General features: G+C 44.4%; 61 non-coding genes and 11 pseudogenes across 61 annotated transcripts; all 72 read right to left on the bottom strand.

Annotated features, from left to right (window-relative positions):
- Positions 1–33: 33 nt before the first annotated feature.
- On the bottom strand, positions 34–152 carry LOC144402466 (5S ribosomal RNA). The gene has a single exon (XR_013464402.1). It is a non-coding gene; the product is annotated as a 5S ribosomal RNA (ribosomal RNA).
- Positions 153–268: 116 nt separating this feature from the next.
- LOC144398639 (5S ribosomal RNA) lies at positions 269–387 on the bottom strand. The gene has a single exon (XR_013460786.1). It is a non-coding gene; the product is annotated as a 5S ribosomal RNA (ribosomal RNA).
- A 116-nt stretch (positions 388–503) lies between these two features.
- Positions 504–622, bottom strand: LOC144400486 (5S ribosomal RNA). The gene has a single exon (XR_013462420.1). It is a non-coding gene; the product is annotated as a 5S ribosomal RNA (ribosomal RNA).
- Positions 623–738: 116 nt separating this feature from the next.
- LOC144399944 (5S ribosomal RNA) lies at positions 739–847 on the bottom strand (annotated as a pseudogene).
- A 117-nt stretch (positions 848–964) lies between these two features.
- Positions 965–1,083, bottom strand: LOC144398466 (5S ribosomal RNA). Its single transcript, XR_013460613.1, has one exon. It is a non-coding gene; the product is annotated as a 5S ribosomal RNA (ribosomal RNA).
- A 116-nt stretch (positions 1,084–1,199) lies between these two features.
- LOC144393832 (5S ribosomal RNA) lies at positions 1,200–1,318 on the bottom strand. The gene has a single exon (XR_013456676.1). It is a non-coding gene; the product is annotated as a 5S ribosomal RNA (ribosomal RNA).
- Positions 1,319–1,435: 117 nt separating this feature from the next.
- LOC144400475 (5S ribosomal RNA) lies at positions 1,436–1,554 on the bottom strand. The gene has a single exon (XR_013462409.1). It is a non-coding gene; the product is annotated as a 5S ribosomal RNA (ribosomal RNA).
- A 116-nt stretch (positions 1,555–1,670) lies between these two features.
- LOC144396709 (5S ribosomal RNA) lies at positions 1,671–1,789 on the bottom strand. The gene has a single exon (XR_013458855.1). It is a non-coding gene; the product is annotated as a 5S ribosomal RNA (ribosomal RNA).
- Positions 1,790–1,905: 116 nt separating this feature from the next.
- Positions 1,906–2,014, bottom strand: LOC144399864 (5S ribosomal RNA; annotated as a pseudogene).
- Positions 2,015–2,130: 116 nt separating this feature from the next.
- LOC144390174 (5S ribosomal RNA) lies at positions 2,131–2,249 on the bottom strand. The gene has a single exon (XR_013454248.1). It is a non-coding gene; the product is annotated as a 5S ribosomal RNA (ribosomal RNA).
- Positions 2,250–2,365: 116 nt separating this feature from the next.
- Positions 2,366–2,484, bottom strand: LOC144396707 (5S ribosomal RNA). Its single transcript, XR_013458853.1, has one exon. It is a non-coding gene; the product is annotated as a 5S ribosomal RNA (ribosomal RNA).
- A 116-nt stretch (positions 2,485–2,600) lies between these two features.
- On the bottom strand, positions 2,601–2,709 carry LOC144399942 (5S ribosomal RNA; annotated as a pseudogene).
- A 117-nt stretch (positions 2,710–2,826) lies between these two features.
- On the bottom strand, positions 2,827–2,945 carry LOC144398465 (5S ribosomal RNA). The gene has a single exon (XR_013460612.1). It is a non-coding gene; the product is annotated as a 5S ribosomal RNA (ribosomal RNA).
- A 116-nt stretch (positions 2,946–3,061) lies between these two features.
- LOC144393821 (5S ribosomal RNA) lies at positions 3,062–3,180 on the bottom strand. Its single transcript, XR_013456665.1, has one exon. It is a non-coding gene; the product is annotated as a 5S ribosomal RNA (ribosomal RNA).
- A 117-nt stretch (positions 3,181–3,297) lies between these two features.
- LOC144400463 (5S ribosomal RNA) lies at positions 3,298–3,416 on the bottom strand. The gene has a single exon (XR_013462397.1). It is a non-coding gene; the product is annotated as a 5S ribosomal RNA (ribosomal RNA).
- Positions 3,417–3,532: 116 nt separating this feature from the next.
- Positions 3,533–3,651, bottom strand: LOC144393810 (5S ribosomal RNA). The gene has a single exon (XR_013456654.1). It is a non-coding gene; the product is annotated as a 5S ribosomal RNA (ribosomal RNA).
- Positions 3,652–3,768: 117 nt separating this feature from the next.
- LOC144400457 (5S ribosomal RNA) lies at positions 3,769–3,887 on the bottom strand. The gene has a single exon (XR_013462391.1). It is a non-coding gene; the product is annotated as a 5S ribosomal RNA (ribosomal RNA).
- A 116-nt stretch (positions 3,888–4,003) lies between these two features.
- Positions 4,004–4,122, bottom strand: LOC144396706 (5S ribosomal RNA). The gene has a single exon (XR_013458852.1). It is a non-coding gene; the product is annotated as a 5S ribosomal RNA (ribosomal RNA).
- Positions 4,123–4,238: 116 nt separating this feature from the next.
- LOC144399863 (5S ribosomal RNA) lies at positions 4,239–4,347 on the bottom strand (annotated as a pseudogene).
- A 116-nt stretch (positions 4,348–4,463) lies between these two features.
- LOC144390172 (5S ribosomal RNA) lies at positions 4,464–4,582 on the bottom strand. Its single transcript, XR_013454246.1, has one exon. It is a non-coding gene; the product is annotated as a 5S ribosomal RNA (ribosomal RNA).
- A 116-nt stretch (positions 4,583–4,698) lies between these two features.
- LOC144396705 (5S ribosomal RNA) lies at positions 4,699–4,817 on the bottom strand. The gene has a single exon (XR_013458851.1). It is a non-coding gene; the product is annotated as a 5S ribosomal RNA (ribosomal RNA).
- A 116-nt stretch (positions 4,818–4,933) lies between these two features.
- On the bottom strand, positions 4,934–5,042 carry LOC144399941 (5S ribosomal RNA; annotated as a pseudogene).
- Positions 5,043–5,159: 117 nt separating this feature from the next.
- LOC144398464 (5S ribosomal RNA) lies at positions 5,160–5,278 on the bottom strand. The gene has a single exon (XR_013460611.1). It is a non-coding gene; the product is annotated as a 5S ribosomal RNA (ribosomal RNA).
- Positions 5,279–5,394: 116 nt separating this feature from the next.
- Positions 5,395–5,513, bottom strand: LOC144393799 (5S ribosomal RNA). The gene has a single exon (XR_013456643.1). It is a non-coding gene; the product is annotated as a 5S ribosomal RNA (ribosomal RNA).
- Positions 5,514–5,630: 117 nt separating this feature from the next.
- Positions 5,631–5,749, bottom strand: LOC144400453 (5S ribosomal RNA). The gene has a single exon (XR_013462387.1). It is a non-coding gene; the product is annotated as a 5S ribosomal RNA (ribosomal RNA).
- Positions 5,750–5,865: 116 nt separating this feature from the next.
- On the bottom strand, positions 5,866–5,984 carry LOC144398075 (5S ribosomal RNA). The gene has a single exon (XR_013460222.1). It is a non-coding gene; the product is annotated as a 5S ribosomal RNA (ribosomal RNA).
- Positions 5,985–6,101: 117 nt separating this feature from the next.
- On the bottom strand, positions 6,102–6,220 carry LOC144396704 (5S ribosomal RNA). The gene has a single exon (XR_013458850.1). It is a non-coding gene; the product is annotated as a 5S ribosomal RNA (ribosomal RNA).
- Positions 6,221–6,337: 117 nt separating this feature from the next.
- Positions 6,338–6,456, bottom strand: LOC144400444 (5S ribosomal RNA). The gene has a single exon (XR_013462382.1). It is a non-coding gene; the product is annotated as a 5S ribosomal RNA (ribosomal RNA).
- A 116-nt stretch (positions 6,457–6,572) lies between these two features.
- On the bottom strand, positions 6,573–6,691 carry LOC144396703 (5S ribosomal RNA). The gene has a single exon (XR_013458849.1). It is a non-coding gene; the product is annotated as a 5S ribosomal RNA (ribosomal RNA).
- Positions 6,692–6,807: 116 nt separating this feature from the next.
- Positions 6,808–6,926, bottom strand: LOC144399138 (5S ribosomal RNA). The gene has a single exon (XR_013461283.1). It is a non-coding gene; the product is annotated as a 5S ribosomal RNA (ribosomal RNA).
- Positions 6,927–7,042: 116 nt separating this feature from the next.
- Positions 7,043–7,161, bottom strand: LOC144396702 (5S ribosomal RNA). The gene has a single exon (XR_013458848.1). It is a non-coding gene; the product is annotated as a 5S ribosomal RNA (ribosomal RNA).
- Positions 7,162–7,277: 116 nt separating this feature from the next.
- On the bottom strand, positions 7,278–7,396 carry LOC144396701 (5S ribosomal RNA). Its single transcript, XR_013458847.1, has one exon. It is a non-coding gene; the product is annotated as a 5S ribosomal RNA (ribosomal RNA).
- A 117-nt stretch (positions 7,397–7,513) lies between these two features.
- Positions 7,514–7,632, bottom strand: LOC144396700 (5S ribosomal RNA). The gene has a single exon (XR_013458846.1). It is a non-coding gene; the product is annotated as a 5S ribosomal RNA (ribosomal RNA).
- Positions 7,633–7,749: 117 nt separating this feature from the next.
- LOC144397690 (5S ribosomal RNA) lies at positions 7,750–7,868 on the bottom strand. Its single transcript, XR_013459837.1, has one exon. It is a non-coding gene; the product is annotated as a 5S ribosomal RNA (ribosomal RNA).
- A 116-nt stretch (positions 7,869–7,984) lies between these two features.
- On the bottom strand, positions 7,985–8,103 carry LOC144396699 (5S ribosomal RNA). The gene has a single exon (XR_013458845.1). It is a non-coding gene; the product is annotated as a 5S ribosomal RNA (ribosomal RNA).
- A 117-nt stretch (positions 8,104–8,220) lies between these two features.
- On the bottom strand, positions 8,221–8,339 carry LOC144400907 (5S ribosomal RNA). Its single transcript, XR_013462842.1, has one exon. It is a non-coding gene; the product is annotated as a 5S ribosomal RNA (ribosomal RNA).
- Positions 8,340–8,455: 116 nt separating this feature from the next.
- On the bottom strand, positions 8,456–8,574 carry LOC144398638 (5S ribosomal RNA). Its single transcript, XR_013460785.1, has one exon. It is a non-coding gene; the product is annotated as a 5S ribosomal RNA (ribosomal RNA).
- A 116-nt stretch (positions 8,575–8,690) lies between these two features.
- LOC144397821 (5S ribosomal RNA) lies at positions 8,691–8,809 on the bottom strand. Its single transcript, XR_013459968.1, has one exon. It is a non-coding gene; the product is annotated as a 5S ribosomal RNA (ribosomal RNA).
- Positions 8,810–8,925: 116 nt separating this feature from the next.
- Positions 8,926–9,034, bottom strand: LOC144399886 (5S ribosomal RNA; annotated as a pseudogene).
- A 117-nt stretch (positions 9,035–9,151) lies between these two features.
- On the bottom strand, positions 9,152–9,270 carry LOC144402465 (5S ribosomal RNA). Its single transcript, XR_013464401.1, has one exon. It is a non-coding gene; the product is annotated as a 5S ribosomal RNA (ribosomal RNA).
- Positions 9,271–9,386: 116 nt separating this feature from the next.
- LOC144393788 (5S ribosomal RNA) lies at positions 9,387–9,505 on the bottom strand. The gene has a single exon (XR_013456632.1). It is a non-coding gene; the product is annotated as a 5S ribosomal RNA (ribosomal RNA).
- A 117-nt stretch (positions 9,506–9,622) lies between these two features.
- LOC144400433 (5S ribosomal RNA) lies at positions 9,623–9,741 on the bottom strand. The gene has a single exon (XR_013462371.1). It is a non-coding gene; the product is annotated as a 5S ribosomal RNA (ribosomal RNA).
- Positions 9,742–9,857: 116 nt separating this feature from the next.
- On the bottom strand, positions 9,858–9,966 carry LOC144399940 (5S ribosomal RNA; annotated as a pseudogene).
- A 117-nt stretch (positions 9,967–10,083) lies between these two features.
- Positions 10,084–10,202, bottom strand: LOC144402463 (5S ribosomal RNA). Its single transcript, XR_013464399.1, has one exon. It is a non-coding gene; the product is annotated as a 5S ribosomal RNA (ribosomal RNA).
- A 116-nt stretch (positions 10,203–10,318) lies between these two features.
- On the bottom strand, positions 10,319–10,437 carry LOC144398637 (5S ribosomal RNA). Its single transcript, XR_013460784.1, has one exon. It is a non-coding gene; the product is annotated as a 5S ribosomal RNA (ribosomal RNA).
- Positions 10,438–10,554: 117 nt separating this feature from the next.
- On the bottom strand, positions 10,555–10,673 carry LOC144400795 (5S ribosomal RNA). The gene has a single exon (XR_013462730.1). It is a non-coding gene; the product is annotated as a 5S ribosomal RNA (ribosomal RNA).
- A 116-nt stretch (positions 10,674–10,789) lies between these two features.
- Positions 10,790–10,898, bottom strand: LOC144399994 (5S ribosomal RNA; annotated as a pseudogene).
- A 117-nt stretch (positions 10,899–11,015) lies between these two features.
- LOC144402462 (5S ribosomal RNA) lies at positions 11,016–11,134 on the bottom strand. Its single transcript, XR_013464398.1, has one exon. It is a non-coding gene; the product is annotated as a 5S ribosomal RNA (ribosomal RNA).
- A 116-nt stretch (positions 11,135–11,250) lies between these two features.
- Positions 11,251–11,369, bottom strand: LOC144398636 (5S ribosomal RNA). Its single transcript, XR_013460783.1, has one exon. It is a non-coding gene; the product is annotated as a 5S ribosomal RNA (ribosomal RNA).
- Positions 11,370–11,485: 116 nt separating this feature from the next.
- On the bottom strand, positions 11,486–11,604 carry LOC144390171 (5S ribosomal RNA). The gene has a single exon (XR_013454245.1). It is a non-coding gene; the product is annotated as a 5S ribosomal RNA (ribosomal RNA).
- A 117-nt stretch (positions 11,605–11,721) lies between these two features.
- LOC144399260 (5S ribosomal RNA) lies at positions 11,722–11,840 on the bottom strand. The gene has a single exon (XR_013461405.1). It is a non-coding gene; the product is annotated as a 5S ribosomal RNA (ribosomal RNA).
- A 117-nt stretch (positions 11,841–11,957) lies between these two features.
- LOC144397688 (5S ribosomal RNA) lies at positions 11,958–12,076 on the bottom strand. Its single transcript, XR_013459835.1, has one exon. It is a non-coding gene; the product is annotated as a 5S ribosomal RNA (ribosomal RNA).
- Positions 12,077–12,192: 116 nt separating this feature from the next.
- On the bottom strand, positions 12,193–12,311 carry LOC144396698 (5S ribosomal RNA). Its single transcript, XR_013458844.1, has one exon. It is a non-coding gene; the product is annotated as a 5S ribosomal RNA (ribosomal RNA).
- Positions 12,312–12,428: 117 nt separating this feature from the next.
- On the bottom strand, positions 12,429–12,547 carry LOC144399742 (5S ribosomal RNA). The gene has a single exon (XR_013461888.1). It is a non-coding gene; the product is annotated as a 5S ribosomal RNA (ribosomal RNA).
- Positions 12,548–12,663: 116 nt separating this feature from the next.
- Positions 12,664–12,782, bottom strand: LOC144393777 (5S ribosomal RNA). The gene has a single exon (XR_013456621.1). It is a non-coding gene; the product is annotated as a 5S ribosomal RNA (ribosomal RNA).
- A 117-nt stretch (positions 12,783–12,899) lies between these two features.
- LOC144400422 (5S ribosomal RNA) lies at positions 12,900–13,018 on the bottom strand. The gene has a single exon (XR_013462360.1). It is a non-coding gene; the product is annotated as a 5S ribosomal RNA (ribosomal RNA).
- A 116-nt stretch (positions 13,019–13,134) lies between these two features.
- On the bottom strand, positions 13,135–13,243 carry LOC144399939 (5S ribosomal RNA; annotated as a pseudogene).
- Positions 13,244–13,360: 117 nt separating this feature from the next.
- LOC144402461 (5S ribosomal RNA) lies at positions 13,361–13,479 on the bottom strand. Its single transcript, XR_013464397.1, has one exon. It is a non-coding gene; the product is annotated as a 5S ribosomal RNA (ribosomal RNA).
- Positions 13,480–13,595: 116 nt separating this feature from the next.
- LOC144398635 (5S ribosomal RNA) lies at positions 13,596–13,714 on the bottom strand. The gene has a single exon (XR_013460782.1). It is a non-coding gene; the product is annotated as a 5S ribosomal RNA (ribosomal RNA).
- A 117-nt stretch (positions 13,715–13,831) lies between these two features.
- On the bottom strand, positions 13,832–13,950 carry LOC144400204 (5S ribosomal RNA). Its single transcript, XR_013462142.1, has one exon. It is a non-coding gene; the product is annotated as a 5S ribosomal RNA (ribosomal RNA).
- Positions 13,951–14,066: 116 nt separating this feature from the next.
- Positions 14,067–14,175, bottom strand: LOC144399992 (5S ribosomal RNA; annotated as a pseudogene).
- Positions 14,176–14,292: 117 nt separating this feature from the next.
- On the bottom strand, positions 14,293–14,411 carry LOC144402460 (5S ribosomal RNA). Its single transcript, XR_013464396.1, has one exon. It is a non-coding gene; the product is annotated as a 5S ribosomal RNA (ribosomal RNA).
- A 116-nt stretch (positions 14,412–14,527) lies between these two features.
- On the bottom strand, positions 14,528–14,646 carry LOC144398633 (5S ribosomal RNA). The gene has a single exon (XR_013460780.1). It is a non-coding gene; the product is annotated as a 5S ribosomal RNA (ribosomal RNA).
- Positions 14,647–14,762: 116 nt separating this feature from the next.
- LOC144390169 (5S ribosomal RNA) lies at positions 14,763–14,881 on the bottom strand. Its single transcript, XR_013454243.1, has one exon. It is a non-coding gene; the product is annotated as a 5S ribosomal RNA (ribosomal RNA).
- Positions 14,882–14,998: 117 nt separating this feature from the next.
- LOC144399258 (5S ribosomal RNA) lies at positions 14,999–15,117 on the bottom strand. Its single transcript, XR_013461403.1, has one exon. It is a non-coding gene; the product is annotated as a 5S ribosomal RNA (ribosomal RNA).
- Positions 15,118–15,234: 117 nt separating this feature from the next.
- On the bottom strand, positions 15,235–15,353 carry LOC144397687 (5S ribosomal RNA). The gene has a single exon (XR_013459834.1). It is a non-coding gene; the product is annotated as a 5S ribosomal RNA (ribosomal RNA).
- A 116-nt stretch (positions 15,354–15,469) lies between these two features.
- LOC144396696 (5S ribosomal RNA) lies at positions 15,470–15,588 on the bottom strand. Its single transcript, XR_013458842.1, has one exon. It is a non-coding gene; the product is annotated as a 5S ribosomal RNA (ribosomal RNA).
- Positions 15,589–15,705: 117 nt separating this feature from the next.
- LOC144399741 (5S ribosomal RNA) lies at positions 15,706–15,824 on the bottom strand. The gene has a single exon (XR_013461887.1). It is a non-coding gene; the product is annotated as a 5S ribosomal RNA (ribosomal RNA).
- Positions 15,825–15,940: 116 nt separating this feature from the next.
- On the bottom strand, positions 15,941–16,059 carry LOC144393766 (5S ribosomal RNA). The gene has a single exon (XR_013456610.1). It is a non-coding gene; the product is annotated as a 5S ribosomal RNA (ribosomal RNA).
- A 117-nt stretch (positions 16,060–16,176) lies between these two features.
- On the bottom strand, positions 16,177–16,295 carry LOC144400411 (5S ribosomal RNA). The gene has a single exon (XR_013462349.1). It is a non-coding gene; the product is annotated as a 5S ribosomal RNA (ribosomal RNA).
- Positions 16,296–16,411: 116 nt separating this feature from the next.
- Positions 16,412–16,520, bottom strand: LOC144399938 (5S ribosomal RNA; annotated as a pseudogene).
- A 117-nt stretch (positions 16,521–16,637) lies between these two features.
- Positions 16,638–16,756, bottom strand: LOC144402459 (5S ribosomal RNA). The gene has a single exon (XR_013464395.1). It is a non-coding gene; the product is annotated as a 5S ribosomal RNA (ribosomal RNA).
- Between the last annotated feature and the right edge of the window lie 103 nt (positions 16,757–16,859).

Genomic DNA, 16,859 nt, shown 5'->3' with positions numbered 1-16,859 from the left:
CTTCTCGATTTCTTCCAGAGAGAGAAATGAAAAAGCTTACGGCACCTGGGATTCCCAGGCGGTCTTCCATCCAAGTACTAACCAGGCCCTACTCTGCTTAGCTTCTGAGATCAGACGAGATCAGGCGGAGCCAGAGAGGTATGGCCGTAAGCAACTGTATGTCCTCTACCTAATCTTTTAAAATGTGTCAACGGTTTTGTAGTTTTGACAATGAAATGGAGTCACTTTCTAAGGCCTTCTCTGTGTCTTTTACAGATCGAAATGAAAAAGCGTACAGCACCTGGGATTCCCAGGCGGTCTTCCATCCAAGTACTAACCAGGCCCTACTCTGCTTAGCTTCTGAGATCAGACGAGATCAGGCGGAGCCAGAGAGGTATGGCCGTAAGCAACTGTATGTCCTCTACCTAATCTTTTAAAATGTGTCAAAGGTTTTGTAGTTTTGACAATGAAATGGAGTCACTTTCTAAGGCCTTCTCTGTGTCTTTTACAGATAGAAATGAAAAAGCTTACGGCACCTGGGATTCCCAGGCGGTCTTCCATCCAAGTACTAACCAGGCCCTACTCTGCTTAGCTTCTGAGATCTGACGAGATCAGGCGGAGCCAGAGAGGTATGGCCGTAAGCAACTGTATGTCCTCTTCCTAATCTTTTAAAATGTGTCAAAGGTTTTGTAGTTTTGACAATGAAATGGAGTCACTTTCTAAGGCCTTCTCTGTGTCTTTTACAGATCGAAATGAAAAAGCTTACAGCACCTGGGATTCCCAGGCGGTCTTCCATCCAAGTACTAACCAGGCCCTACTCTGCTTAGCTTCTGAGATCAGACGGAGCCAGAGAGGTATGGCTGTAAGCAACTGTATGTCCTCTTCCTAATCTTTTAAAATGTGTCAAAGGTTTTGGAGTTTTGATAATGAAAAAGGAGTCACTTTCTAATGCCTTCTCGATTTCTTCCAGAGAGAGAAATGAAAAACCTTACGGCACCTGGGATTCCCAGGCGGTCTTCCATCCAAGTACTAACCAGGCCCTACTCTGCTTAGCTTCTGAGATCAGACGAGATCAGGCGGAGCCAGAGAGGTATGGCCGTAAGCAACCTTTTGTCCTCTACCTAATCTTTTAAAATGTGTCAAAGGTTTTGGAGTTTTGACAATGAAATGGAGTCACTTTCTAAGTTCTTCTTTGTGTCTTTTACAGATCGAAATGAAAAAGCTTACAGCACCTGGGATTCCCAGGCGGTCTTCCATCCAAGTACTAACCAGGCCCTACTCTGCTTAGCTTCTGAGATCAGACGAGATCAGGCGAAGCCAGAGAGGTATGGCCGTAAGCAACTGTATGTCCTCTTCCTAATATTTTAAAATGTGTCAAAGGTTTTGGAGTTTAGATAATGAAAAAGGAGTCACTTTCTAATGCCTTCTCGATTTCTTCCAGAGAGAGAAATGAAAAAGCTTACGGCACCTGGGATTCCCAGGCGGTCTTCCATCCAAGTACTAACCAGGCCCTACTCTGCTTAGCTTCTGAGATCTGACGAGATCAGGCGGAGCCAGAGAGGTATGGCCGTAAGCAACTGTATGTCCTCTTCCTAATCTTTTAAAATGTGTCAAAGGTTTTGTAGTTTTGACAATTAAATGGAGTCACTTTCTAAGGCCTTCTCTGTGTCTGTTACAGATCGAAATGAAAAAGCTTACAGCACCTGGGATTCCCAGGCGGTCTTCCATCCAAGTACTAACCAGGCCCTACTCTGCTTAGCTTCTGAGATCAGACGAGATCAGGCGGAGCCAGAGAGGTATGGCCGTAAGCAACTGTATCTCCTCTACCTAATCTTTTAAAATGTGTCAAAGGTTTTGTAGTTTTGACAATGAAATGGAGTCACTTTCTAAGGCCTTCTCTGTGTCTTTTACAGATCGAAATGAAAAAGCTTACAGCACCTGGGATTCCCAGGCGGTCTTCCATCCAAGTACTAACCAGGCCCTACTCTGCTTAGCTTCTGAGATCAGGCAGAGCCAGAGAGGTATGGCCGTAAGCAACTGTATGTCCTCTTCCTAATCTTTTAAAATGTGTCAACGGTTTTGTAGTTTTGACAATTAAATGGAGTCACTTTCTAAGGCCTTCTCTGTGTCTTTTACAGATCGAAATGAAAAAGCTTACAGCACCTGGGATTCCCAGGCGGTCTTCCATCCAAGTACTAACCAGGCCCTACTCTGCTTAGCTTCTGAGATCTGACGAGATCAGGCGGAGCCAGAGAGGTATGGCCGTAAGCAACTGTATGTCCTCTTCCTAATCTTTTAAAATGTGTCAAAGGTTTTGTAGTTTTGACAATGAAATGGAGTCACTTTCTAAGGCCTTCTCTGTGTCTTTTACAGATCGAAATGAAAAAGCTTACAGCACCTGGGATTCCCAGGCGGTCTTCCATCCAAGTACTAACCAGGCCCTACTCTGCTTAGCTTCTGAGATCAGACGAGATCAGGCGGAGCCAGAGAGGTATGGCCGTAAGCAACTGTATGTCCTCTTCCTAATCTTTTAAAATGTGTCAAAGGTTTTGTAGTTTTGACAATGAAATGGAGTCACTTTCTAAGGCCTTCTCTGTGTCTTTTACAGATCGAAATAAAAAAGCTTACAGCACCTGGGATTCCCAGGCGGTCTTCCATCCAAGTACTAACCAGGCCCTACTCTGCTTAGCTTCTGAGATCAGACGGAGCCAGAGAGGTATGGCTGTAAGCAACTGTATGTCCTCTTCCTAATCTTTTAAAATGTGTCAAAGGTTTTGGAGTTTTGATAATGAAAAAGGAGTCACTTTCTAATGCCTTCTCGATTTCTTCCAGAGAGAGAAATGAAAAACCTTACGGCACCTGGGATTCCCAGGCGGTCTTCCATCCAAGTACTAACCAGGCCCTACTCTGCTTAGCTTCTGAGATCAGACGAGATCAGGCGGAGCCAGAGAGGTATGGCCGTAAGCAACCTTTTGTCCTCTACCTAATCTTTTAAAATGTGTCAAAGGTTTTGGAGTTTTGACAATGAAATGGAGTCACTTTCTAAGTTCTTCTTTGTGTCTTTTACAGATCGAAATGAAAAAGCTTACAGCACCTGGGATTCCCAGGCGGTCTTCCATCCAAGTACTAACCAGGCCCTACTCTGCTTAGCTTCTGAGATCAGACGAGATCAGGCGAAGCCAGAGAGGTATGGCCGTAAGCAACTGTATGTCCTCTTCCTAATATTTTAAAATGTGTCAAAGGTTTTGGAGTTTAGATAATGAAAAAGGAGTCACTTTCTAATGCCTTCTCGATTTCTTCCAGAGAGAGAAATGAAAAAGCTTACGGCACCTGGGATTCCCAGGCGGTCTTCCATCCAAGTACTAACCAGGCCCTACTCTGCTTAGCTTCTGAGATCTGACGAGATCAGGCGGAGCCAGAGAGGTATGGCCGTAAGCAACCTTTTGTCCTCTACCTAATCTTTTAAAATGTGTCAAAGGTTTTGGAGTTTTGACAATGAAATGGAGTCACTTTCTAAGTTCTTCTTTGTGTCTTTTACAGATCGAAATGAAAAAGCTTACAGCACCTGGGATTCCCAGGCGGTCTTCCATCCAAGTACTAACCAGGCCCTACTCTGCTTAGCTTCTGAGATCAGACGAGATCAGGCGAAGCCAGAGAGGTATGGCCGTAAGCAACTGTATGTCCTCTTCCTAATATTTTAAAATGTGTCAAAGGTTTTGGAGTTTAGATAATGAAAAAGGAGTCACTTTCTAATGCCTTCTCGATTTCTTCCAGAGAGAGAAATGAAAAAGCTTACGGCACCTGGGATTCCCAGGCGGTCTTCCATCCAAGTACTAACCAGGCCCTACTCTGCTTAGCTTCTGAGATCTGACGAGATCAGGCGGAGCCAGAGAGGTATGGCCGTAAGCAACTGTATGTCCTCTTCCTAATCTTTTAAAATGTGTCAAAGGTTTTGTAGTTTTGACAATTAAATGGAGTCACTTTCTAAGGCCTTCTCTGTGTCTGTTACAGATCGAAATGAAAAAGCTTACAGCACCTGGGATTCCCAGGCGGTCTTCCATCCAAGTACTAACCAGGCCCTACTCTGCTTAGCTTCTGAGATCAGACGAGATCAGGCGGAGCCAGAGAGGTATGGCCGTAAGCAACTGTATCTCCTCTACCTAATCTTTTAAAATGTGTCAAAGGTTTTGTAGTTTTGACAATGAAATGGAGTCACTTTCTAAGGCCTTCTCTGTGTCTTTTACAGATCGAAATGAAAAAGCTTACAGCACCTGGGATTCCCAGGCGGTCTTCCATCCAAGTACTAACCAGGCCCTACTCTGCTTAGCTTCTGAGATCAGGCAGAGCCAGAGAGGTATGGCCGTAAGCAACTGTATGTCCTCTTCCTAATCTTTTAAAATGTGTCAACGGTTTTGTAGTTTTGACAATTAAATGGAGTCACTTTCTAAGGCCTTCTCTGTGTCTTTTACAGATCGAAATGAAAAAGCTTACAGCACCTGGGATTCCCAGGCGGTCTTCCATCCAAGTACTAACCAGGCCCTACTCTGCTTAGCTTCTGAGATCTGACGAGATCAGGCGGAGCCAGAGAGGTATGGCCGTAAGCAACTGTATGTCCTCTTCCTAATCTTTTAAAATGTGTCAAAGGTTTTGTAGTTTTGACAATGAAATGGAGTCACTTTCTAAGGCCTTCTCTGTGTCTTTTACAGATCGAAATGAAAAAGCTTACAGCACCTGGGATTCCCAGGCGGTCTTCCATCCAAGTACTAACCAGGCCCTACTCTGCTTAGCTTCTGAGATCAGACGAGATCAGGCGGAGCCAGAGAGGTATGGCCGTAAGCAACTGTATGTCCTCTTCCTAATCTTTTAAAATGTGTCAAAGGTTTTGTAGTTTTGACAATGAAATGGAGTCACTTTCTAAGGCCTTCTCTGTGTCTTTTACAGATCGAAATAAAAAAGCTTACAGCACCTGGGATTCCCAGGCGGTCTTCCATCCAAGTACTAACCAGGCCCTACTCTGCTTAGCTTCTGAGATCAGACGGAGCCAGAGAGGTATGGCTGTAAGCAACTGTATGTCCTCTTCCTAATCTTTTAAAATGTGTCAAAGGTTTTGGAGTTTTGATAATGAAAAAGGAGTCACTTTCTAATGCCTTCTCGATTTCTTCCAGAGAGAGAAATGAAAAACCTTACGGCACCTGGGATTCCCAGGCGGTCTTCCATCCAAGTACTAACCAGGCCCTACTCTGCTTAGCTTCTGAGATCAGACGAGATCAGGCGGAGCCAGAGAGGTATGGCCGTAAGCAACCTTTTGTCCTCTACCTAATCTTTTAAAATGTGTCAAAGGTTTTGGAGTTTTGACAATGAAATGGAGTCACTTTCTAAGTTCTTCTTTGTGTCTTTTACAGATCGAAATGAAAAAGCTTACAGCACCTGGGATTCCCAGGCGGTCTTCCATCCAAGTACTAACCAGGCCCTACTCTGCTTAGCTTCTGAGATCAGACGAGATCAGGCGAAGCCAGAGAGGTATGGCCGTAAGCAACTGTATGTCCTCTTCCTAATATTTTAAAATGTGTCAAAGGTTTTGGAGTTTAGATAATGAAAAAGGAGTCACTTTCTAATGCCTTCTCGATTTCTTCCAGAGAGAGAAATGAAAAAGCTTACGGCACCTGGGATTCCCAGGCGGTCTTCCATCCAAGTACTAACCAGGCCCTACTCTGCTTAGCTTCTGAGATCTGACGAGATCAGGCGGAGCCAGAGAGGTATGGCCGTAAGCAACTGTATGTCCTCTTCCTAATCTTTTAAAATGTGTCAAAGGTTTTGTAGTTTTGACAATGAAATGGAGTCACTTTCTAAGGCCTTCTCTGTGTCTGTTACAGATCGAAATGAAAAAGCTTACAGCACCTGGGATTCCCAGGCGGTCTTCCATCCAAGTACTAACCAGGCCCTACTCTGCTTAGCTTCTGAGATCAGACGAGATCAGGCAGAGCCAGAGAGGTATGGCCGTAAGCAACTGTATGTCCTCTTCCTAATCTTTTAAAATGTGTCAAAGGTTTTGGAGTTTTGATAATGAAAAAGGAGTCACTTTCTAATGCCTTCTCGATTTCTTCCAGAGAGAGAAATGAAAAAGCTTACAGCACCTGGGATTCCCAGGCGGTCTTCCATCCAAGTACTAACCAGGCCCTACTCTGCTTAGCTTCTGAGATCAGACGAGATCAGGCGGAGCCAGAGAGGTATGGCCGTAAGCAACTGTATGTCCTCTTCCTAATATTTTAAAATGTGTCAAAGGTTTTGGAGTTTAGATAATGAAAAAGGAGTCACTTTCTAATGCCTTCTCGATTTCTTCCAGAGAGAGAAATGAAAAAGCTTACGGCACCTGGGATTCCCAGGCGGTCTTCCATCCAAGTACTAACCAGGCCCTACTCTGCTTAGCTTCTGAGATCTGACGAGATCAGGCGGAGCCAGAGAGGTATGGCCGTAAGCAACTGTATGTCCTCTTCCTAATCTTTTAAAATGTGTCAAAGGTTTTGTAGTTTTGACAATGAAATGGAGTCACTTTCTAAGGCCTTCTCTGTGTCTGTTACAGATCGAAATGAAAAAGCTTACAGCACCTGGGATTCCCAGGCGGTCTTCCATCCAAGTACTAACCAGGCCCTACTCTGCTTAGCTTCTGAGATCAGACGAGATCAGGCGGAGCCAGAGAGGTATGGCCGTAAGCAACTGTATGTCCTCTTCCTAATCTTTTAAAATGTGTCAAAGGTTTTGTAGTTTTGACAATGAAATGGAGTCACTTTCTAAGGCATTCTCTGTGTCTTTTACAGATCGAAATGAAAAAGCTTACAGCACCTGGGATTCCCAGGCGGTCTTCCATCCAAGTACTAACCAGGCCCTACTCTGCTGAGCTTCTGAGATCAGACGAGATCAGGCGGAGCCAGAGAGGTATGGCCGTAAGCAACTGTATGTCCTCTTCCTAATCTTTTAAAATGTGTCAACGGTTTTGTAGTTTTGACAATTAAATGGAGTCACTTTCTAAGGCCTTCTCTGTGTCTTTTACAGATCGAAATGAAAAAGCTTACAGCACCTGGGATTCCCAGGCGGTCTTCCATCCAAGTACTAACCAGGCCCTACTCTGCTTAGCTTCTGAGATCAGACGAGATCAGGCGGAGCCAGAGAGGTATGGCCGTAAGCAACTGTATGTCCTCTTCCTAATCTTTTAAAATGTGTCAAAGGTTTTGTAGTTTTGACAAAGAAATGGAGTCACTTTCTAAGGCCTTCTCTGTGTCTTTTACAGATCGAAATGAAAAAGCTTACAGCACCTGGGATTCCCAGGCGGTCTTCCATCCAAGTACTAACCAGGCCCTACTCTGCTTAGCTTCTGAGATCAGACGAGATCAGGCGGAGCCAGAGAGGTATGGCCGTAAGCAACTGTATGTCCTCTTCCTAATCTTTTAAAATGTGTCTAAGGTTTTGGAGTTTTGATAATGAAAAAGGAGTCACTTTCTAAGGCCTTCTCTGTGTCTTTTACAGATCGAAATGAAAAAGCTTACAGCACCTGGGATTCCCAGGCGGTCTTCCATCCAAGTACTAACCAGGCCCTACTCTGCTTAGCTTCTGAGATCAGACGAGATCAGGCGGAGCCAGAGAGGTATGGCCGTAAGCAACTGTATGTCCTCTTCCTAATCTTTTAAAATGTGTCAAAGGTTTTGGAGTTTTGATAATGAAAAAGGAGTCACTTTCTAATGCCTTCTCGATTTCTTCCAGAGAGAGAAATGAAAAAGCTTACGGCACCTGGGATTCCCAGGCGGTCTTCCATCCAAGTACTAACCAGGCCCTACTCTGCTTAGCTTCTGAGATCAGACGAGATCAGGCGGAGCCAGAGAGGTATGGCCGTAAGAAACTGTATGTCCTCTTCCTAATCTTTTAAAATGTGTCAAAGGTTTTGTAGTTTTGACAATGAAATGGAGTCACTTTCTAAGGCCTTCTCTGTGTCTTTTACAGATCGAAATGAAAAAGCTTACAGCACCTGGGATTCCCAGGCGGTCTTCCATCCAAGTACTAACCAGGCCCTACTCTGCTTAGCTTCTGAGATCAGACGAGATCAGGCGGAGCCAGAGAGGTATGGCCGTAAGCAACTGTATGTCCTCTTCCTAATCTTTTAAAATGTGTCAAAGGTTTTGGAGTTTTGATAATGAAAAAGGAGTCACTTTCTAAGGCCTTCTCGATTTCTTCCAGAGAGAGAAATGAAAAAGCTTACGGCACCTGGGATTCCCAGGCGGTCTTCCATCCAAGTACTAACCAGGCCCTACTCTGCTTAGCTTCTGAGATCAGACGAGATCAGGTGGAGCCAGAGAGGTATGGCCGTAAGCAACTGTATGTCCTCTACCTAATCTTTTAAAATGTGTCAAAGGTTTTGTAGTTTTGACAATGAAATGGAGTCACTTTCTAAGGCCTTCTCTGTGTCTTTTACAGATCGAAATGAAAAAGCGTACAGCACCTGGGATTCCCAGGCGGTCTTCCATCCAAGTACTAACCAGGCCCTACTCTGCTTAGCTTCTGAGATCAGACGAGATCAGGCGGAGCCAGAGAGGTATGGCCGTAAGCAACTGTATGTCCTCTACCTAATCTTTTAAAATGTGTCAAAGGTTTTGTAGTTTTGACAATGAAATGGAGTCACTTTCTAAGGCCTTCTCTGTGTCTTTTACAGATAGAAATGAAAAAGCTTACGGCACCTGGGATTCCCAGGCGGTCTTCCATCCAAGTACTAACCAGGCCCTACTCTGCTTAGCTTCTGAGATCTGACGAGATCAGGCGGAGCCAGAGAGGTATGGCCGTAATCAACTGTATGTCCTCTTCCTAATCTTTTAAAATGTGTCAAAGGTTTTGTAGTTTTGACAATGAAATGGAGTCACTTTCTAAGGCCTTCTCTGTGTCTTTTACAGATCGAAATGAAAAAGCTTACAGCACCTGGGATTCCCAGGCGGTCTTCCATCCAAGTACTAACCAGGCCCTACTCTGCTTAGCTTCTGAGATCAGACGGAGCCAGAGAGGTATGGCCGTAAGCAACTGTATGTCCTCTTCCTAATATTTTAAAATGTGTCAAAGGTTTTGGAGTTTTGATAATGAAAAAGGAGTCACTTTCTAATGCCTTCTCGATTTCTTCCAGAGAGAGAAATGAAAAAGCTTACGGCACCTGGGATTCCCAGGCGGTCTTCCATCCAAGTACTAACCAGGCCCTACTCTGCTTAGCTTCTGAGATCAGACGAGATCAGGCGGAGCCAGAGAGGTATGGCCGTAAGCAACCTTATGTCCTCTACCTAATCTTTTAAAATGTGTCAAAGGTTTTGGAGTTTTGACAATGAAATGGAGTCACTTTCTAAGTTCTTCTTTGTGTCTTTTACAGATCGAAATAAAAAAGCTTACAGCACCTGGGATTCCCAGGCGGTCTTCCATCCAAGTACTAACCAGGCCCTACTCTGCTTAGCTTCTGAGATCAGACGAGATCAGGCGAAGCCAGAGAGGTATGGCCGTAAGCAACTGTATGTCCTCTTCCTAATATTTTAAAATGTGTCAAAGGTTTTGGAGTTTAGATAATGAAAAAGGAGTCACTTTCTAATGCCTTCTCGATTTCTTCCAGAGAGAGAAATGAAAAAGCTTACGGCACCTGGGATTCCCAGGCGGTCTTCCATCCAAGTACTAACCAGGCCCTACTCTGCTTAGCTTCTGAGATCTGACGAGATCAGGCGGAGCCAGAGAGGTATGGCCGTAAGCAACTGTATGTCCTCTTCCTAATCTTTTAAAATGTGTCAAAGGTTTTGTAGTTTTGACAATGAAATGGAGTCACTTTCTAAGGCCTTCTCTGTGTCTTTTACAGATCGAAATGAAAAAGCTTACAGCACCTGGGATTCCCAGGCGGTCTTCCATCCAAGTACTAACCAGGCCCTACTCTGCTTAGCTTCTGAGATCAGACGGAGCCAGAGAGGTATGGCTGTAAGCAACTGTATGTCCTCTTCCTAATCTTTTAAAATGTGTCAAAGGTTTTGGAGTTTTGATAATGAAAAAGGAGTCACTTTCTAATGCCTTCTCGATTTCTTCCAGAGAGAGAAATGAAAAAGCTTACGGCACCTGGGATTCCCAGGCGGTCTTCCATCCAAGTACTAACCAGGCCCTACTCTGCTTAGCTTCTGAGATCAGACGAGATCAGGCGGAGCCAGAGAGGTATGGCCGTAAGCAACTGTATGTCCTCTACCTAATCTTTTAAAATGTGTCAAAGGTTTTGTAGTTTTGACAATTAAATGGAGTCACTTTCTAAGGCCTTCTCTGTGTCTTTTACAGATCGAAATGAAAAAGCGTACAGCACCTGGGATTCCCAGGCGGTCTTCCATCCAAGTACTAACCAGGCCCTACTCTGCTTAGCTTCTGAGATCAGACGAGATCAGGCGGAGCCAGAGAGGTATGGCCGTAAGCAACTGTATGTCCTCTTCCTAATCTTTTAAAATGTGTCAAAGGTTTTGGAGTTTTGATAATGAAAAAGGAGTCACTTTCTAAGGCCTTCTCAATTTCTTCCAGAGAGAGAAATGAAAAAGCTTACGGCACCTGGGATTCCCAGGCGGTCTTCCATCCAAGTACTAACCAGGCCCTACTCTGCTTAGCTTCTGAGATCAGACGAGATCAGGTGGAGCCAGAGAGGTATGGCCGTAAGCAACTGTATGTCCTCTACCTAATCTTTTAAAATGTGTCAAAGGTTTTGTAGTTTTGACAATGAAATGGAGTCACTTTCTAAGGCCTTCTCTGTGTCTTTTACAGATCGAAATGAAAAAGCTTACGGCACCTGGGATTCCCAGGCGGTCTTCCATCCAAGTACTAACCAGGCCCTACTCTGCTTAGCTTCTGAGATCAGACGGAGCCAGAGAGGTATGGCTGTAAGCAACTGTATGTCCTCTTCCTAATCTTTTAAAATGTGTCAAAGGTTTTGGAGTTTTGATAATGAAAAAGGAGTCACTTTCTAATGCCTTCTCGATTTCTTCCAGAGAGAGAAATGAAAAAGCTTACGGCACCTGGGATTCCCAGGCGGTCTTCCATCCAAGTACTAACCAGGCCCTACTCTGCTTAGCTTCTGAGATCAGACGAGATCAGGCGGAGCCAGAGAGGTATGGCCGTAAGCAACTGTATGTCCTCTACCTAATCTTTTAAAATGTGTCAAAGGTTTTGTAGTTTTGACAATTAAATGGAGTCACTTTCTAAGGCCTTCTCTGTGTCTTTTACAGATCGAAATGAAAAAGCGTACAGCACCTGGGATTCCCAGGCGGTCTTCCATCCAAGTACTAACCAGGCCCTACTCTGCTTAGCTTCTGAGATCAGACGAGATCAGGCGGAGCCAGAGAGGTATGGCCGTAAGCAACTGTATGTCCTCTACCTAATCTTTTAAAATGTGTCAAAGGTTTTGTAGTTTTGACAATGAAATGGAGTCACTTTCTAAGGCCTTCTCTGTGTCTTTTACAGATCGAAATGAAAAAGCTTACAGCACCTGGGATTCCCAGGCGGTCTTCCATCCAAGTACTAACCAGGCCCTACTCTGCTTAGCTTCTGAGATCTGACGAGATCAGGCGGAGCCAGAGAGGTATGGCCGTAAGCAACTGTATGTCCTCTACCTAATCTTTTAAAATGTGTCAAAGGTTTTTGAGTTTTGATAATGAAAAAGGAGTCACTTTCTAAGGCCTTCTCTGTGTCTTTTACAGATCGAAATGAAAAAGCTTACAGCACCTGGGATTCCCAGGCGGTCTTCCATCCAAGTACTAACCAGGCCCTACTCTGCTTAGCTTCTGAGATCAGACGAGATCAGGCCGAGCCAGAGAGGTATGGCCGTAAGCAACTGTATGTCCTCTTCCTAATCTTTTAAAATGTGTCAAAGGTTTTGGAGTTTTGATAATGAAAAAGGAGTCACTTTCTAATGCCTTCTCGATTTCTTCCAGAGAGAGAAATGAAAAAGCTTACGGCACCTGGGATTCCCAGGCGGTCTTCCATCCAAGTACTAACCAGGCCCTACTCTGCTTAGCTTCTGAGATCAGACGAGATCAGGCGGAGCCAGAGAGGTATGGCCGTAAGAAACTGTATGTCCTCTTCCTAATCTTTTAAAATGTGTCAAAGGTTTTGTAGTTTTGACAATGAAATGGAGTCACTTTCTAAGGCCTTCTCTGTGTCTTTTACAGATCGAAATGAAAAAGCTTACAGCACCTGGGATTCCCAGGCGGTCTTCCATCCAAGTACTAACCAGGCCCTACTCTGCTTAGCTTCTGAGATCAGACGAGATCAGGCGGAGCCAGAGAGGTATGGCCGTAAGCAACTGTATGTCCTCTTCCTAATCTTTTAAAATGTGTCAAAGGTTTTGGAGTTTTGATAATGAAAAAGGAGTCACTTTCTAATGCCTTCTCGATTTCTTCCAGAGAGAGAAATGAAAAAGCTTACGGCACCTGGGATTCCCAGGCGGTCTTCCATCCAAGTACTAACCAGTCCCTACTCTGCTTAGCTTTTGAGATCAGACGAGATCAGGCGGAGCCAGAGAGGTATGGCCGTAAGCAACCTTATGTCCTCTACCTAATCTTTTAAAATGTGTCAAAGGTTTTGGAGTTTTGACAATGAAATGGAGTCACTTTCTAAGTTCTTCTTTGTGTCTTTTACAGATCGAAATAAAAAAGCTTACAGCACCTGGGATTCCCAGGCGGTCTTCCATCCAAGTACTAACCAGGCCCTACTCTGCTTAGCTTCTGAGATCAGACGAGATCAGGCGAAGCCAGAGAGGTATGGCCGTAAGCAACTGTATGTCCTCTTCCTAATATTTTAAAATGTGTCAAAGGTTTTGGAGTTTAGATAATGAAAAAGGAGTCACTTTCTAATGCCTTCTCGATTTCTTCCAGAGAGAGAAATGAAAAAGCTTACGGCACCTGGGATTCCCAGGCGGTCTTCCATCCAAGTACTAACCAGGCCCTACTCTGCTTAGCTTCTGAGATCTGACGAGATCAGGCGGAGCCAGAGAGGTATGGCCGTAAGCAACTGTATGTCCTCTTCCTAATCTTTTAAAATGTGTCAAAGGTTTTGTAGTTTTGACAATGAAATGGAGTCACTTTCTAAGGCCTTCTCTGTGTCTTTTACAGATCGAAATGAAAAAGCTTACAGCACCTGGGATTCCCAGGCGGTCTTCCATCCAAGTACTAACCAGGCCCTACTCTGCTTAGCTTCTGAGATCAGACGGAGCCAGAGAGGTATGGCTGTAAGCAACTGTATGTCCTCTTCCTAATCTTTTAAAATGTGTCAAAGGTTTTGGAGTTTTGATAATGAAAAAGGAGTCACTTTCTAATGCCTTCTCGATTTCTTCCAGAGAGAGAAATGAAAAAGCTTACGGCACCTGGGATTCCCAGGCGGTCTTCCATCCAAGTACTAACCAGGCCCTACTCTGCTTAGCTTCTGAGATCAGACGAGATCAGGCGGAGCCAGAGAGGTATGGCCGTAAGCAACTGTATGTCCTCTACCTAATCTTTTAAAATGTGTCAAAGGTTTTGTAGTTTTGACAATTAAATGGAGTCACTTTCTAAGGCCTTCTCTGTGTCTTTTACAGATCGAAATGAAAAAGCGTACAGCACCTGGGATTCCCAGGCGGTCTTCCATCCAAGTACTAACCAGGCCCTACTCTGCTTAGCTTCTGAGATCAGACGAGATCAGGCGGAGCCAGAGAGGTATGGCCGTAAGCAACTGTATGTCCTCTTCCTAATCTTTTAAAATGTGTCAAAGGTTTTGGAGTTTTGATAATGAAAAAGGAGTCACTTTCTAAGGCCTTCTCGATTTCTTCCAGAGAGAGAAATGAAAAAGCTTACGGCACCTGGGATTCCCAGGCGGTCTTCCATCCAAGTACTAACCAGGCCCTACTCTGCTTAGCTTCTGAGATCAGACGAGATCAGGTGGAGCCAGAGAGGTATGGCCGTAAGCAACTGTATGTCCTCTACCTAATCTTTTAAAATGTGTCAAAGGTTTTGTAGTTTTGACAATGAAATGGAGTCACTTTCTAAGGCCTTCTCTGTGTCTTTTACAGATCGAAATGAAAAAGCTTACGGCACCTGGGATTCCCAGGCGGTCTTCCATCCAAGTACTAACCAGGCCCTACTCTGCTTAGCTTCTGAGATCAGACGGAGCCAGAGAGGTATGGCTGTAAGCAACTGTATGTCCTCTTCCTAATCTTTTAAAATGTGTCAAAGGTTTTGGAGTTTTGATAATGAAAAAGGAGTCACTTTCTAATGCCTTCTCGATTTCTTCCAGAGAGAGAAATGAAAAAGCTTACGGCACCTGGGATTCCCAGGCGGTCTTCCATCCAAGTACTAACCAGGCCCTACTCTGCTTAGCTTCTGAGATCAGACGAGATCAGGCGGAGCCAGAGAGGTATGGCCGTAAGCAACTGTATGTCCTCTACCTAATCTTTTAAAATGTGTCAAAGGTTTTGTAGTTTTGACAATTAAATGGAGTCACTTTCTAAGGCCTTCTCTGTGTCTTTTACAGATCGAAATGAAAAAGCGTACAGCACCTGGGATTCCCAGGCGGTCTTCCATCCAAGTACTAACCAGGCCCTACTCTGCTTAGCTTCTGAGATCAGACGAGATCAGGCGGAGCCAGAGAGGTATGGCCGTAAGCAACTGTATGTCCTCTACCTAATCTTTTAAAATGTGTCAAAGGTTTTGTAGTTTTGACAATGAAATGGAGTCACTTTCTAAGGCCTTCTCTGTGTCTTTTACAGATCGAAATGAAAAAGCTTACAGCACCTGGGATTCCCAGGCGGTCTTCCATCCAAGTACTAACCAGGCCCTACTCTGCTTAGCTTCTGAGATCTGACGAGATCAGGCGGAGCCAGAGAGGTATGGCCGTAAGCAACTGTATGTCCTCTACCTAATCTTTTAAAATGTGTCAAAGGTTTTTGAGTTTTGATAATGAAAAAGGAGTCACTTTCTAAGGCCTTCTCTGTGTCTTTTACAGATCGAAATGAAAAAGCTTACAGCACCTGGGATTCCCAGGCGGTCTTCCATCCAAGTACTAACCAGGCCCTACTCTGCTTAGCTTCTGAGATCAGACGAGATCAGGCCGAGCCAGAGAGGTATGGCCGTAAGCAACTGTATGTCCTCTTCCTAATCTTTTAAAATGTGTCAAAGGTTTTGGAGTTTTGATAATGAAAAAGGAGTCACTTTCTAATGCCTTCTCGATTTCTTCCAGAGAGAGAAATGAAAAAGCTTACGGCACCTGGGATTCCCAGGCGGTCTTCCATCCAAGTACTAACCAGGCCCTACTCTGCTTAGCTTCTGAGATCAGACGAGATCAGGCGGAGCCAGAGAGGTATGGCCGTAAGAAACTGTATGTCCTCTTCCTAATCTTTTAAAATGTGTCAAAGGTTTTGTAGTTTTGACAATGAAATGGAGTCACTTTCTAAGGCCTTCTCTGTGTCTTTTACAGATCGAAATGAAAAAGCTTACAGCACCTGGGATTCCCAGGCGGTCTTCCATCCAAGTACTAACCAGGCCCTACTCTGCTTAGCTTCTGAGATCAGACGAGATCAGGCGGAGCCAGAGAGGTATGGCCGTAAGCAACTGTATGTCCTCTTCCTAATCTTTTAAAATGTGTCAAAGGTTTTGGAGTTTTGATAATGAAAAAGGAGTCACTTTCTAATGCCTTCTCGATTTCTTCCAGAGAGAGAAATGAAAAAGCTTACGGCACCTGGGATTCCCAGGCGGTCTTCCATCCAAGTACTAACCAGTCCCTACTCTGCTTAGCTTTTGAGATCAGACGAGATCAGGCGGAGCCAGAGAGGTATGGCCGTAAGCAACCTTATGTCCTCTACCTAATCTTTTAAAATGTGTCAAAGGTTTTGGAGTTTTGACAATGAAATGGAGTCACTTTCTAAGTTCTTCTTTGTGTCTTTTACAGATCGAAATAAAAAAGCTTACAGCACCTGGGATTCCCAGGCGGTCTTCCATCCAAGTACTAACCAGGCCCTACTCTGCTTAGCTTCTGAGATCAGACGAGATCAGGCGAAGCCAGAGAGGTATGGCCGTAAGCAACTGTATGTCCTCTTCCTAATATTTTAAAATGTGTCAAAGGTTTTGGAGTTTAGATAATGAAAAAGGAGTCACTTTCTAATGCCTTCTCGATTTCTTCCAGAGAGAGAAATGAAAAAGCTTACGGCACCTGGGATTCCCAGGCGGTCTTCCATCCAAGTACTAACCAGGCCCTACTCTGCTTAGCTTCTGAGATCTGACGAGATCAGGCGGAGCCAGAGAGGTATGGCCGTAAGCAACTGTATGTCCTCTTCCTAATCTTTTAAAATGTGTCAAAGGTTTTGTAGTTTTGACAATGAAATGGAGTCACTTTCTAAGGCCTTCTCTGTGTCTTTTACAGATCGAAATGAAAAAGCTTACAGCACCTGGGATTCCCAGGCGGTCTTCCATCCAAGTACTAACCAGGCCCTACTCTGCTTAGCTTCTGAGATCAGACGGAGCCAGAGAGGTATGGCTGTAAGCAACTGTATGTCCTCTTCCTAATCTTTTAAAATGTGTCAAAGGTTTTGGAGTTTTGATAATGAAAAAGGAGTCACTTTCTAATGCCTTCTCGATTTCTTCCAGAGAGAGAAATGAAAAAGCTTACGGCACCTGGGATTCCCAGGCGGTCTTCCATCCAAGTACTAACCAGGCCCTACTCTGCTTAGCTTCTGAGATCAGACGAGATCAGGCGGAGCCAGAGAGGTATGGCCGTAAGCAACTGTATGTCCTCTACCTAATCTTTTAAAATGTGTCAAAGGTTTTGTAGTTTTGACAATTAAATGGAGTCACTTTCTAAGGCCTTCTCTGTGTCTTTTACAG

The sequence above is a fragment of the Gasterosteus aculeatus genome, chromosome 2 (assembly GCF_964276395.1).
Source record: "Gasterosteus aculeatus chromosome 2, fGasAcu3.hap1.1, whole genome shotgun sequence".
Classification (NCBI taxonomy): Eukaryota; Metazoa; Chordata; class Actinopteri; order Perciformes; family Gasterosteidae; genus Gasterosteus; species Gasterosteus aculeatus.
This window is presented reverse-complemented; position numbering and strand designations above follow the sequence as displayed.